This window comes from Chenopodium quinoa, unplaced genomic scaffold (assembly GCF_001683475.1).
Source record: "Chenopodium quinoa cultivar QQ74 unplaced genomic scaffold, ASM168347v1, whole genome shotgun sequence".
NCBI lineage: Eukaryota > Viridiplantae > Streptophyta > Magnoliopsida > Caryophyllales > Amaranthaceae > Chenopodium > Chenopodium quinoa.
The window spans coordinates 792,645-809,051 of NW_018744466.1; the positions used below are offsets into that span (position 1 = coordinate 792,645).

Here is a 16,407-nt window from a genome sequence, read left to right on the forward strand (position 1 = left end):
TAGATGCATGTTTAGGATTTCGAATGTTGAGATGATTAATTAAGTTCACTTAAATCAACCAACATAGAAACCCTAGGTCCCTAAAATATTGAGTAAAACTTGCCATTCCAAAACACACTTACCAACCGAACGAGGGTAGTGGTGGGCTACGCCAAAGCGAGGCATCACTACTTCTCCAAGGAACGTAAGGCATACCGGGTATGCAAGGTGGTTTTGGTTATACTCAACGATATGAGTGATGGAGTCCTAACATGTCGTTGCAAAGTGAATAAATTGTTTAGAGAGCATTGGATGCGACGATTTATTAAACCAAGAGGGGCTTGGAGCCATTAGCAAAGCGTTTCTCACCTTAGGAGATTGAGTGTTAAGACAAGCCAAAGCATGCTTAACCACTCGTTGTTTCTTTGGATCTTGGAATCGACTTATTCTCACCTAAAATGGGGACAATCTTTAATGTGTGAATAAGACGTTTTAAATAAGTTTGATTAAAATGCATGAATGCAATCTTATTTAAGTATAATGAATGGTTTTTCATTACAAATTCTTTCAATTGTAGAATCATGTCTTCAAATAACTTAAACAACCAATTCTCGTTACGCTCAATTCTCGACAAGGAGAAGCTGAGTGGGCCTAATTTTCTTGATTGGCAAAGTAACTTGCGAATTGTTCTCATGCAAGAGCAAAAGGAATATGTCCTTGATGAGGAAATGCCCGAGGCTCCCAATGAGGAGGTGACTCAAGCTGCCCTAAATCGATGGAAAAGTGCCAATCGAGATGTCAAATGCATCATGTTGGCCACAATGTCTCCTGAGCTTCAAAAGACTTTCTTTGAAAAGGAGACGGCTTTTGAGATCATTTCTGAATTGCAGAATATGTTCCAAGAGCAGGCCAGAACTGAAAGGTTTGAAACCCACAGTCAGATCCTTGAGAGCAATCTCAAGAAAGGAGAGCTAGTCAGCCAACATGTACTCAAAATGATTGGATGTTTGAAAACATGGGAAGGCTTGATGCAGGGTATTCAACCGAGATGGAAATTGACATCATTCTCCACTCGCTGCACAAAGGCTATGATCAGTTCAAGATGAACTATAATATGCACAACATGAAGAAAACCCTCACCGAGCTTTATGGTATGTTGAAGCAAGCAGAGCAAACTCTCAAGGATGAGGGAAAGCATGATATGCTCATGATTAAAAAGGGCAAGCCGTTCAAATTTTTGGGCAAGAAGAAGAAAGGCTTTAAGGGGAAAGGTAAGAAGAAAACTTTTCCGCCTAAGTCTAAAGCTACCAAGGATAAGAAGGTAGCGTCTTCTAAATCTGATTCCGAATGTTTCTACTGTAAGAAGAAGGGACATTGGAAGAGAGATTGCCTCAAGTTCAAGGAAGATAAGAAGAACGGAACCGTTGCTTCTGAATCAGGTATATTCGTTATAGACTTTAACTTCACTAGCTTAACATCATGGGTATTAGATACCGGACGTGGCTCACACCTTTGTTTCAATTCTCAGGGACTAAGGAACGCTAGAAGGCTAGAGAAGGGAGAGATTGAACTCCGGGTCGGCAATGGAGCCAGAATTGGTGCCGTATCCGTAGGAACTCTCAGTTTGTCTTTTCCCACCGGGCTAGTTTTGGAACTCGATAATGTTCATTATGTTCCTAACATTACCAAAAACATTATTTCAATTTCGGCGTTGGACGCCAAAGGTTTTGAATTTCGAGTAAAGGACAAAGAATGTTCGTTTTATCTCGATAATGTTGTATATGGTATTGCACATTCTGAAAATGGCCTTTATGTGCTTTCTTTAGACAAACAAGTTTATAATGTGAATAATGATACCAAAAGAGCTAAGACCATAAAGTCAAATCAGACTTACTTGTGGCATTGTCGTCTTGGCCACATCAACATCAAACGCATCAAGAAACTTCTACAAGAAGGTGTTCTTGACTCTTTCTATTTAGAATCGTTTGAGAATTGCGAGGGATGTCTATTAGGCAAGATGATTAAACAGCCATTGTCCAAGTTTGGAGAAAGGGCAAGTGACTTATTGGGTCTTATACATACCGATGTTTGTGGACCAATGAGCTCAACCACAAGAAATGGACATCGATATTTCATCACTTTCACAGACGTCTATAGTAGATATGGCTATGTCTACCTCATGTCGCATAAATCTGAATCATTTGAAAAGTTCAAAGAATTTCAGAGTGAAGTTGAAAATTAGCTTGGCAAGAAAATCAAAGCCCTTCGATCGGATCGAGGTGGTGAATACTTGAGCCAAGAATTCGATGACCATATGAAAGAAAAGGGTATACTTTCAGAATTGACACCTCCAAGAACTCCACAATGGAACGGAGTATCCGAAAGGAGAAATTGGACCTTGTTAGACATGGTACGATCAACAATGGGTCTTAGTGATCTTCCTATCTCTTTCTGGGGACACACACTTCTAACTGCGGCACTAACACTGAACCGTGCTCCATCAAAAGCTGTAGAAAACACTCCATATGAATTATGGACGAAGAAACCTCCTAGGTTATCTTTTCTAAAGAGATGGGGATGCGAAGCATATGTCAAGAAATTGATTTCTGAGAAACTTCATCCCAAATCTGACAAGGTTTACTTTGTGGGCTACCCAAAAGAAACCAAAGGGTATTACTTCTACAACAAATCAGAGAACAAAGTGTTTGTTGCTCGTGATGGTGTCTTTTTGGAGAAGGAGCACCTTTCCAAAATGACAAGTGGGAGGAAAATCGAACTCGACGAAGTTCGTGAGGATGAGCAACAAAATCATAATGACAGTCAAAGTGGTCAAATAGCATCTGTTGACGCAAGTCAAAATGATCAAAATGTGCAAAGTCGAACCGACAATGCAAATGCTCAATCCATTTCCCTACGTAGGTCTCAGAGGCCGAGATCTCAACCTGATAGATATCTTGGTTTAGTATTAACCGAGAATCAGGACACCCTGAATATGGATGGAGATGAACCGGCAACCTACAAGCAAGCGATGGCAAGAACCGACTCTGCTAAATGGCAAGAGGCCACGAGATCTGAAATGGATTCCATGTTTGAAAATCAAGTCTGGGACTTGGTTAACTTACCCGAAGGTTATACACCTATCGGATGTAAGTGGATTTACAAGTTGAAAACCGACAAAGATGGAAATGTATTCATTTACAAAGCTAGATTGGTGGCAAAAGGTTACAGACAAGTTCATGGTATTGATTACGATGAAACCTTTTCACCAGTCACAATGCTTAAATCCGTTCGGATCCTCCTAGCGATTGCTGCATATTACAATTATGAAATATGACAGATGAACGTCAAAACCGCCTTCCTTAATGGTTATTTGGAAGAAATTGTGTATATGACACAGCCTAAAGGTTTTGTCGACCAAAACAATGCTAGGAAAGTTTGTAAGCTTAAGAAGTCCATTTATGGACTAAAGCAAGCAAGCAGAAGTTGGAATCTGCGATTCGATGAAGCCATCAGTAAGTTTGGTTTTATTAAGAATCCAGATGAACCTTGTGTTTAAAAGAAGGTTAGTGGGAGTGACATCGCCTTCCTAGTCTTATATGTCGATGACATATTGCTCATTGGAAACAACATTCCGTTGTTAGAGTCTGTAAAGGCCTGGATTGGAAAGTGCTTCTCAATGAAAGACTTGGGAGAGGCTCAGTACATACTAGGCATCAAGATCTATAGGGATAGATCGAAAAGGATGATTGGATTGAGTCAGAGTACTTATATGAATAAGGTACTTGCTCGATTTGGCATGGAGGAGGCCAAGACAGGTCACCTGCCAATGTCACATGGCATAACCCTAAGCAAGAAGCAGTGTCCATAGACACCTGATGAGCGAGTAAGAATGAATCAGATTCCATATGCTTCGCTTATTGGATCGATCATGTATTCCATGATATGTACTAGGCCAAATGTATCGTATGCCTTGAGTGCTACGAGCCGTTACCAATCAGACCCAGGAGAGGCGCATTGGACTGCGGCCAAAAATATCCTAAAGTACCTGAAAAGGAACAAGGATAAATTCCTAGTGTATGGTGGTGCACAGGATTTAGTTTTGGAAGGTTATACCGACGCAAACTTCCAAACAGACAGAGACGATTTCAAATCGCAATCTGGATATGTGTTCTGTCTAAATGGAGGGGCGTTTAGTTGGAAGAGCGCAAAGCAGAGTACAACTGCAGATTCTACAACTGAAGCTGAATACTTAGCAGCTGGTGAAGCAGCTAAGGAGGCTGTTTGGATTCGTAAGTTTGTTGGTGAACTTGAAGTTTTACCCTCTATAAAGGGTCCAATAGCCCTCTATTGTGACAACAATGGAGCTGTTTCTCAGGCCAGAGAGCCTAGGGAACATCAGAAGGTCAAACATGTCAAGTGGCGATTTCACATGATTCGAGAATGGAAATCAGAGGGTGAAATCAGAATTTGCAAAGTTGGAACGGATGACAATGTAGCCGATCCACTTAATAAACCTTTGCCTCAAGTGAAGCACAACAAGCTTGTTGAGGCAATGGGAATCAAGCATGTAGGAGACTGGCTTTGATTTCCTTGTTTAGTGTTTTAGTTAATTTTGAGAAAAATTAATGTAAGACGCTAAGGAAAACCATTCATGTTTTGGAGTAATGTAAAATTTCATGTAATATTTTATTACTCCGTTATGCTATTTAATTGTGGTTTAGGATTAAATAATGAGTCCATTCGATTATGAGAATATTCAAAATAGGGTATCAAGACCAGTCTTGGTAAGGAAACACCTATTAAGTGAACATTGAATATTATAATCGAAAATTATCCCTTATCAAGGTCATCTAAACGATGGACGATTAATGAGCGATTGAGATTAGTGTGTAGTTTGATTTATAGCTCCGTTTCATGTGCTACAAAGACATGATTGTCATAAATCATTTGCACAGGTATTGGTTTAGAACCATACTGGATCGACCTATGAGAATACTTAAAGAAATAAATTTGTCATAAGTATACTTCTCATTATGGCTATCGGAACCTATTTCCTCGACCATGAGTATTGTCAGTTCTCTTGTTTGAGTAATAGTTCGCTTTGATGTTGTCAAACGTCTGCCGTAATAGGGGATTATAACGGCAACACTCGGGCGACTAGGTCCTCTCAGTAAGAGGAGCTACATTACAAGACTAGGAATGTCCCCCTACTAAAATAGGGAAGATGTCTTTGTTGTAAACAAGGACTCTCGTAGAGCGAGACTGTAAAATGTATGGCCGTGCTCGGATGGATTTTAGAAATCTTCTGTTTATTGACAATCGGACTCGGAATCGGGAAACACTTCTAGACGTAATAAGGATGACAAAATAAATCTTACCTTATGGTTCATGAAGAGACATTAAGAGACATAGGAAAAAGGCTGTACACAAAATGCGCACTTGTCCGGAAGGACAAGTGGGAGATTGAAAGGAATGGTGTCCTTCGAACAAGTGTACTATTCCGTTAGTGGGTTTAGAATTATTAGAAAACTAATATATTCAGTGAGGTCAAGTGATCGGAATAACTGGGTGGAGGCCGCTTCCGATCAGTAATATTAATGAATAATTAATATTACAGCTTAATCTTGACTGACCCCTTTGAGTCACACCCAAGCATTCAACAAACCTTACCGAAAAATTAATTCGGAAGGAATTAATGAGTCGACCGAGTAATATTTATTTAGACGTCGGAAATTCGAGCTTAGAGCGTCGAAACCGAGCGTCGGAAGTCGAGTCGAAAAATAGTGAAAGACGAGACGAGAAATAGTAATAAATCAACAAAAGACAAAAATACCCCTAGCATCGGAATTCCCAAGCAAACCGAGTGCTAAGGGCGTATGGCCTAGCATGGTGGCTAGCATGCGCACCAAGCCGAGCCTAGGCTGGCTGGTGCGTGCTAGCGCACCCATGCTAGCATCGCAATGCTAGGCGCAGCCTAGTGCGTGCTAGCATGCTAGGCACATCCTTGTGCGCGCAATGGCTAGCAAGCCATGCCACAACAAGCTGCAGCAGCTAGCACAATAGGCGCACCAGCTCGCCACAGCTAGCAGTAGCATGGCTAGGCCATTGCTTGCTGCCTAGCAGTGCTAGCCAAGGCACAAGGCTAGCAGCAGCCCGCACAAGCATGCTGGGCTTGCTGGCCAGCAGCGCCTGGCAGCCCGCATGCGAGTGCTGGGCCTGCTGGGCTTGCTGGGCGTGGCTGCCACGGACAACAGCACATGGCAGCCCACCTTGGCTGCCTTGGTGCCCAAGGGTGGGTGCCATGTGGCTAGTGGTCCTCACCTAACCACTCACATGAGTTTGCCACTTGTTGATTTATTACTAGCTTGATTATTAATTTTATTTTAGCTTTAAAATAAAATGGAAAAATCGTACTATCCCACATTGATGGGAGAGTAAATGATACTCCCATCATTTCCTATAAATACCCAAGTATGGGCATTGGGAATGATGCTTGAGTAAGAGTTGGAAAAGGCATCACAATTAGTGAAAACCTTTGAACTCAATATAATTACTCGGGTTTTATTGGTCGGGTCTTGCTAACCCCAAGACATTAGACCTAGTCGGTTTTGTTGGTGCGGGTGGACTTCGTTGGAGGTCTCCGTGTGAGCGGGACTTGAAGCTTTCAAGTAAGAGCTCATTTTGGAGCGAAGCACGCGTCAAAGGTAATTAGCTTATCTTAATCTTGTGATTAATATAATTATCTTTATGGTTTTATTTATTGCGAGTGCGGTATTGTTTTTGGGTTTGTTTCCGTGGTGAGTCGGACTCACCAAACCCCAACACTCATGCCTAACCATGTGACACTTGTTACTTAGTTATTCCTTGGTTTATTTAACTAAGGATTGAATTCATTAATCTTTCCACATAGGATCTTTTTGTGAAAAAGTCCCATATTTAAAGATAAGTGAAATTCACAAGGATGCTTTCCTTAAAAAAACCCAAGGCATGCCTTGGGATTATTCACTTGAGTAAGTGTCGAAAAAGGCATCACAATGTGAAAACCTTTGAACGCAATTACTTTGGTTTAGGTTGGGCCTTGCTAACTCCAAGGAAATAGACCAAGTCTGGTGTCCGCACTTCGTAGGAGGTCCCCGTGTGAGCGGGGCTAAGGGGCTTTAAAGTAAGAGCTTAATTAAGTGAGAGAAATACACTACAAAGGTAATATTCTCTTACTTAGTCTTGTGTTTATGTTAATTATGCTTTATGGTTATAATTATTGTGAGATTGGTTTTGGGTCGGGTTTCTTTCTGCAGTGGGTTGGACCCATCGAAACCTAACATGATTTTCCTCTTTTTGTAGATATGTGTATTCTACCTTTTCTAACTGATTTGTGAGAGTTTCCAGATATGTTTGGTAAGGGGCCAAGCTTTCACTCCTTACTTTACACCTTTTGGAAATTTAGTTGATGATTAAAGAAGAATCTCCGAATATTTGAAGTTTCTTTACTTCCAATGCCAAAGCTGTTTCAAGACCTACCACGCATGCTTCATATTCCGCAGCATTGTTGGTAACGTCAAAATCTAACTTTATGGATATTGGGGCATGTTCCTCTTTAGGTGATACTAATAATACTCCTACACCACAACCTGTGAGGAGGATGTTCCTATCGTAGGGGATCCTTCCTTAGATGCACATGACCCTTTAAAAGAGTAGGACTTTACACTTATTTAGGGTGTATTAGGATTTGAATTCCTGACTGTTTAGGGGACCTTGAATTAGAATTAATTCTATAAGTACGCTTTTTTGTAAGAAACAAGTAGGAGTTGCCAATGAGTTTTAGGAAAACTCATAAACCTTATTCATGCCTTTCTCCCATGTGGAGTTCATGGGATAATTATCACAAATCGTAAGTTTACCCATTCCCAAATTGGTCTACATAAACAAGAAATGAGTTTGGGAGCGAGGGTACTAAAATAACGTTCCCTTTAAAGGAGAATCGCTACTCTAGCCCTAGTGCGACCTCTTCTAGCTCTTCCATTTTCACAATTTCATCACCAAACAATGTATGCAATGCGATAACTAAAACTAAGTTAGTTAATATCATTTACAAGCATTAATCACGTAGGAATTACATTGCAAAGTCATTATTCTTTATTTAATTCAAATTCGTGAAAGGAGCAAAAGTAAATAAGGTTTGCCTTGGCTTAAGTGATCAATCAATCATTTAATTATTCAATTCTAATCTTATTTAACGCAAGATACTATGTTGAATTGATTAATTAAATATCCTTTTAAAGTGGTCAAACAACACTATTTTATTGATTAAGGTTCTTTTAAACTAGAAAAGTAAATGTGATTTATCTAAGTGCTCAATAATTTACCATTTCTCTTTTCTAGATCTCCGTTTAGAACACTTATGGACTCGTTCTTGTTCGAGAACCTCCACCGCAGTAACAAAGATTCAGAGGGGTGAGTGTTTAGGACAAGAGGGTTTGGTAGCACAAGTTCACAAGAGTTTCTGCCAGAATTTTAGGTTAATTTCTATGTGTTTAAGCCTCGTATTAAGCCCATATTTATAGAAAATGGACGCAATTAAGGTTTTAAGCATTCTTCCATACCAGGTGTTGCGCACATCTGAATGAGTTGCGCGGCATCCCAGCACAAGTAATTGAGTTGCGCTGCTATAAGCAGCGCAACTGGATGTCTTGCGCGCGACATTATGGTAAAATTTGATTTTATATTTTTATGGAATTTGAAATCTCCCGCGAGCGCATCTCTAGAAGTTGCGCAAGGTGTTGCGTGCGCCAGACCAGCGCGACTCATTGAGACGCGCACGACTTTTTCTGCGGCATCATTAAATTTAACCTAGGCGCCTCTAAATCCGTCATTATTGGGTTTTAAGCACGGGCTTAAGCCTAATTATAATCAGGTTTAGTTAATTGGACCTGGTTTGTATTTGTTTTTTGGTTAGGCTATTCTTTTTGTGTCTTTGCGGTTTAGCCGGTCATCCATAGGCATTCTTCACTTTTATCCAACACGAAGCTTGTTTTATTCATTGTCATTTCACTTCCTATTGGGATAGAAGGCCAAAAGTAGATGTCTACAGTTAGCCCCCACTTTGATCGAGTCTAAAATAAACGAGGATCAAAATAGTCAAGGAAATAAATCTAAGACTTATTCTGCGAAGTTCTCAAAGAGTAGAGAATCTTTGAGAAATGTTAAGGATGTTGAAACAATCCTTGATCCGCTAAGTGTTTGAAACAAGTAGCTATTAAGGCTAGAAAAAGTATTTTTAAGTCTTAACGCGCTAAAGAATCTAAATTGATCCTTTGCAATTGTAGAACTCTTTTACAAGTAAAGGAGTTCTGGGTGATGTCATGTCATGAGAAGAGATCGGTTTAAAAGGTATTAAAAGGGGATGATGTCATCCCAATCATGTCATCGTTAGTCTAAAGTCCCTCGATACGTCATTGAAACTTTAGCCTTATTTTAACAATTTGAAAAGATTATAAAAAGAATGTTTCGGCTTTCGCAGCCTTTTGGCTTTTGCAGCCTAAACATTTTGGCTTTCGCAGCCAGAATAAAGTTTTTGACATTTCGCTTGTCAAAACGCAATACTCGATGTCCACAAGATAGAAATACATATCTCATAACTGGAGGCATAAATCCAAATCCAGTGAGAAAGAAGAAAATCGGCAACTCTCTCAGCAGTTTTGTCCACAAGATGAGTACACGTGTCTTAGGACTTGGGGCACGTGAATAAATAGGTACGACATCGTCTCGTTGCTCTTTATACAGGGGGTGGACGACACCCTAACTGACCGGTAAGCTTGTAAACTCACTAACTACCGTATTTGCTTCCAATCAAGAAGTGTCTTTTCCTGAATGGTTCGGCATGCCTCTTGCCTCGTGAGCTAACACCTAAAGTAAAGTAATTCTCTACTTTTAGTTCTGAGAGGTAGATCTCGCAAAGCTGGGGAAGAAATGAAATTTTACGCAACACCTACGCCATACAATTTTATGTTGTATGATAACGCCTTGCATTTCTACGCTGCATGATGACGTCTTCCTTTTTGTTGTGGACGTGAAAAAAGAAGAAAAGCCGGACATTTATACGTCAATACAGTAAAATGACAAACCTTTCTATGGGAGCTTTTACATAAAGCACCACTACGGAACATCTTAAGACACTTTTACCAAAAACGTTCAAAACGTATGCTTAGGGAAGGCACAAAGCACGGTGTGCATGCAGAACGATGCAAAAAACTATCAAAGAAGAAAACAAACTACAATATTCAAAGCAATTTAAAAAGATTTTGATAATTTGCGTGCCATTACGTCTAATAACAAGCAAAAACCGTTGAAAATAATCAAACGGATTAAAATCTGGATACCGGTCATTTAAGTGACCAGTATTTGTGCGCAATTCAGTGGGTCGCGCCGGCCAGGCACACGCATCATTTTGAGTTACGCTGGTATGTCACGGGCAATTGTTTCAGTTGTGCGCGACATTTAAGTCAACAAAAAGAAATCGCTAAGCGCGATTTTCATTTCGCACTCTTCTTCTTTTTTCTTGGCCATTTTTCGTTTCTCTCTCTCTAAGAAGCTCAGATTTTGCGATTTTCGAAGCCAACTGAAGTAGATCTCGCCCTCAATTAACATTTTTCCATAATCCAATGTAAGTTTTTTGTTTAAATTCATTCGTTCTTTGCTAAATTTGGGCGTTTTTTTAAAATGTTAAACCCCACTGTTAAACCCCGAAATCGTTTTTAAAATGGTAAACCATTATTCTTGAAATTAATTGTTCCATGTTATTATACTATGTTCGTTTAAGGAGTGTTTTGCAACAAATTTCATGAAAAATGATTAAGTATTGAACCTCGTATGAGCATTTCTTCGTTTAAGTACAATTTTTTTGCACTTTTCTTCGAATTTGGCTTAATCCCTGTTATCTTGCTTGCTCATTTTGGCTATAGTTGTTGATTATGAAGTAATTATAGTATTAGAACTAATTATATCTTCATAAGTAATGTTTTGAAAATTTTGAATCCGAAAATTGGCGCAAAGTGTACACCTAGCTTATTTTTTCTATGTTCGAACTTCAAGATTGTTTGGTAGACGATGATTGTGTTTGTCTTACTATTATTTGCCTAAGAATAGCTGATTCTTTGAGATTTTGGAATATAATCCCTTGAATACTTAGTTGAAACTGGTATAGGATGGCTTTTATGGGTGTTAGAAGCCCCCGTTTAATGATTTTCATTGCATGTATCGTAGCTTCAAGTATGGGTGGCATTCGATTTTTGTGTTTTGCCCTTTTGGTAGCCGTTATGCTGCCGAAATAGGTCTAGAACATGTATATTAGCTTAGTTTAGAAAAATAAACTAATAAAGAAACTTTATCCATAGCATGGATTCGCCTCCATTTGCTGATGCCAAGGAGGTTCTAGGAGAACCCGTGCCTAACAAGGCGGTTCACCCTTGAAAGAGAGTGACTCGTCCTCGTAAGGAGGTTCGGGAGCGATGCGTCGGAGCTGATCGACGTCGCCAAAAGGATTTTGTTTGGGAGGCTCCTCTCAAATGGGACCCTAGGGTCCTTAAGTGGAACCTAAACCATCACGTCTCGATCAGGGGTTGGCGTGGCATTGTGAGTCCCTTGCGCCTCCGTTTTATTTCTTCGAAACAAACTGTAACCATATTTTTACTCTTTTTTTTGCTCTTCGTTTTTTGGATTGAGCCTAGCATGCGTCTATACGGCTCTAGTAACTTGCGTGGCCGTTTTGAGAGTTTACCCGAGGTAGTATAGGAGATTGTGGAACATTTGGGGATCAGCTCCCAACTGGCTTTCCTTCGTGGATTGCTGGAGTTTTGGTGGGATTAACATTTTTCACTTTCCATGGGGAAAGATGACGGTTACCCCTTACGTTTTTTGTATGATTACGGGTTTTCCTTTTGGAGGTGAGCCCGTAGCTATGGAGGTCATCAAGGGGTCAGACGAGAGACTACGTGACCTCGTGGTGGACCGTCTTGCGGCGGTCCTTTAGATGTATGCGCAGTCTTTTCCGTACTTGATTCTTGCCGATGAGTTGTCGGCTGATGAGGTTGATCGGCAGTGTACACCTGAGCAGCTAGCTTGAATATACATTGCTCATGTTCTTTCCGTCACTATCTTGAGTGATCGGGGAGAGCGTTTCGCTATAGGGTTACTTATTTGCCTCAGTGATTTGGGGCAGGTAGGTAACTTGAGTTGGGCGAAGGTGTCGTATGCCCATATGCTTACATCTATTGGCAAGGAAACCCGTGTGATGGATTTTGCGGCAGCTACCGAGGTGCCTCAGATTTCTCTCACGTGGCATGGTCGTTTCCTTGAGGTACATACTTTAAATTTTTTTTAATCGCCATTCTTGTTTTTTTTTTCTTATTTTTTTTCGTTTCTTATAGTCTTAGGGATATTCGTACCTTCCTTTTTTAGCCCCTAGGACGCTTGAGGCTGCTCGCTTTCCTATTGACCATCGGCTGGTCACGATAAAGAAGAAGCGGGCCACTTCAGGCTGTGACTTTCTCTAGAGGATCCTTTCGGCGACTCGTGCATCGGTGAGTACTTTAACAACACATGTGCATATTTTTTCGATTACTTTTTCTATTTTGATGATTTTCATGAGGTTGTGTTTTGCAGATCAATCTCCGTCCTTAGAGTTTGATCGTCGGAGTCCCTGAAGCTATCCGGTCTGGCATGATTTGTTGCTGTTTCTGGGCCCTTTATCAGGGGCTTCCAGTGCTCCAGAGGACATACGCTTGGTTTTTAGGCGAGTGTGTTCTCTGGCAATCTTCATCCGAGGAGCCTGCGGTTCATGTGGATCCTCTGATCCGAATGTTGCGTCCTGAATTGCTGTCTACCAAGGCGAGTGTGTTCTCTGACAATCTTTGCCTTCAAACCACTCCTTCTTCAGTACTTTGAACCGTGGATCCTCCTCAACGTCATGACCAACCTGAATCATCACTTAAACTTAATTGCAGGATCTCATGACATGGAAATTCAACTTACAATCCAGCGAGCCAACCAGACATTTTCAAGAAAGATAAACAAAACCAAACAAAATACATACAACCACCCCAGAATACATAAAATTTCTAACATTAAAATTTCACATCTTGACTCAATAAAGGCATACGAAGGAAACTTCCCTAAACTAGGACATATAAACATCGATAAAGGCTTTACTTAGAAATTAGCTCAATACATGCCTTTGGTGAATACTAGAAAACAAAACAGAAACAAACATTTTCATGTAGGAGTTAGCTATATTTCTCAATGAAATTATCAATAACATACATGGTGAAAAGAGTCAGGACAATTTAAAAAAAGAAAATCTTCTGAAAACTCAGAGTTCGTCCCCCTCCCCCTCTCTTCCAATGATTTATTATACAATTACAACTATATCAAAATCTTCATACAAACATGCTAGACTATCAGTGTAACATTACTCAACGCTCTTGAATTAAAAACATACAATTTAACTCTACTCAATTACCATGAAAAGAGAAAGCATAATCAGGCAGAAGTCAGCTTTAATTTAATCATAAAATGTGAAATTTTACCTTCTACAAACTGATTGATCATTAATCACAGTAAAAATTCCACGGAGATAAAATTTTCATATAATAAACATCACTAGAATTTAAACATTGGCAAAACTTAATTTTTTGATATATTTTATAACCTAATGTTGCTAGAATCAGTCAAATTTTACAAATTCATTAGGCAGAAATAGTGAATTACCATGAAAAAAATGTATCACAGAAAAAGAGTTTAAATAATAATTATCAATTAAAATTAAAACAGCATTTGAGCATAAGTTTAAAATCTTTACACATCTAAATATTTTCTATGGAAACATTAATTTCTCAGAAAACCCCTAACTTTGAAAAAGAAGAAAGAAATAATAAAAAAAAAGAAGATAAAATCAGAAAGGAACTTACACGGTAACCATAGTAATTCCTGTAATTTCCGAAGGGAGCAACCTCTTTGTTCTTCTTCTTGTTCTTTACAATACCATTATTACCTTTATTAACAGCAACTGGGTTTTCTGTCTTTTTTTTTTTGCGTTGAATCTGCCATTTAATTCTCTTCGGCTTCAAACGGCAACTGGGTTAAGACAATTGAATTAACAATAACCTCCCATCGTAAATGCATTAAAACATATCACATCAATCAATCCAAACTTTGTATAAATTGAAATTAACAGGTATAATTTGAAAAAAACAAGATAAACCAATGACTAAATTCAAACCATGATAATACCTAACCCACATGGCCACATACATACATAGCCACTTCAATTGTTGTTGCTGTAATTTGCTTGAACTTCCTCGGGTTTTTTGGGGCGAAATTAAGCGATTTTTCCACTCGAAAATTTCAGTTATTGCTCGAATTTTTGTTGCTGTAATTTCTTGACTTGAACCCAGAAAAAGACGTAATTCAAACAATTATTGTTGCTGTAATTTCTTGACTTAAACTATTGTTGCTGTAATTTCTTGACTGAAATTCGAACAAAAATTATTTATGACTGAAATGGGACAAATTTCATAGGGTATATTGCGTCGCTGCCAAAAACCCTAGAAATCCCCCCACGAAATCCCCCAATCGAACTTGAAGACCGAAATTGAATTTTTTGGGGTTTTTAGGGTTCGAATTTGTATGCTTTTGAGTTGATTTTTTGCTCGAAATGGGGGATTTTTGGTCGGAAACAATCAATTTTTCTAGGTTTAAGGCTTCGAATTTCTTAGGGTTTTTGGTCTAAATTTTTGCTCGAAATTGCTCGGATTTGCAGCCGATTATGGGTCTTCGACTTCACTGCGATTTTAGATGTTAAATTTGCTGGGGAAACGCAAGTTTTTGGCCGAATTTGTTGGATTTCAGAGACAAATTTGTGGGTGTTTTGCTGTAGAAATTCGCTGGAATTTAAGAACTCTTGTTTTTTTTTTCTTTTTGTATAGTGAATGTAGGCGTACCTGATGAAAAACTAAGGTCAAAAAACGCAGAAAAACCTAAAGCCAAAAGAGTTATTTGCGTCACTTTATTATAAAAAAGCGGCGCAAAAAACCTTGTTTATAATGTTGCACACAGTTCATATGTGTCGCTCATTAATAAAAGAGTGACGCAATTTACTTCATCACTTATTTGCGTCGCTTTCTAACTAATGAGTGACGCAAATAAGTTTATTAATTGCGTCGCTTTAATAAATAGGAGCGACGCAAATGATAGAAAGCTGAAATGCACTTGAGTTTTGCGTCGCTTCTTGAATAATATGCGACGCAAATAATTTAAAAGGATGGTAAAAATAAACATTTGCTTCGCTCCTTAGAATGAGTGACGCAAATATGGCGACGCAAATGTACATTTTGTACTAGTGTTGCTGTCTACCAAGGATCGAGCTCAAGCGATCCTTGGTTATCCAGAAGAGCAGCTGGTGCTGCTGCATGCATCTTACCAGGCTTTCATCGCATCCAAGCTGACTCATTTCCCTGCTTTTGTTTCACTTAGTATTTTACCATATGTTTTTTATTTTTCTTTTATTTCGGAACCTTGACTCTTTTATCTCTTTTATAGCGAGTCAAGATAGGTGGTTGAGTGCCTCCTACGGCGGAGGTCACGTATACCGATGCTTTTGGATCGGTAATTCGCAAGATTCTCCCAGCAGCGGAGGAGGAGGAGGACATACCGTTTATTCCTAAGACGATTGGGTCGGTATGTTTATTTTATATACGTATTTGTTTTTAGGATTTTTTAGGATTTAACACCTGATAAAAGCGCGAAAATGGATTTTAACACCTCCAAAAAAAAATTATTTTAACACCACATAAAAAAATCAAAATTAGAAGTTACCACCAAAATCTTATTTCCTTTGACGGAACTGTTACTGCGTCCCACTCAAACGGATACTTTTTTGGATTCCCTCTATATATGCATGATAAAGGGAAATAAACGCATCGTTAAATTTGTTTATCCCTAATTCAAATATAATTGATACAACCTAAATAAACATAATACGAGTATAAGGCAAGCATAGGGGTCGAACCATAAGGAACGAGTAAAAACTACCAAATGCTATCAACAACTAAGCTAGTCCGAGATAAAGGAAAGTAAACTAAAGGTCTAAACATACTGAAACTAGAGATAAAACACTAAGGGAAATGGTTTAGGTAAGTTTTAACTCAAACATGAATACACATGGAATTGTTATTGAACGCGAACTAAGCATCACACATCAACGGTTTAAGACACAGTCTAACATCCTATTGGAGTCAATTTCTTTCTTGATTCATAAACATGCTACGAGAAAATCAAGGTAATAATCTAGCAAAACCGATCTATGGAAATCTCTAAGCCCTGCTATCGCTACAACCTAGGTCAATCCACCTAGTTATGACTAATGGTTGGCCACCC

General features: G+C 39.1%; 1 long non-coding RNA gene across 1 annotated transcript; it reads right to left on the reverse strand.

Moving 5' to 3' along the window:
* Positions 1-11,478: 11,478 nt before the first annotated feature.
* Positions 11,479-15,103, reverse strand: LOC110697501. The gene is made up of 3 exons (XR_002506494.1): positions 14,263-15,103; positions 13,941-14,106; positions 11,479-12,949 (listed from the first exon to the last, which is right to left on the reverse strand). It is a non-coding gene; the product is annotated as an uncharacterized LOC110697501 (long non-coding RNA).
* Between the last annotated feature and the right edge of the window lie 1,304 nt (positions 15,104-16,407).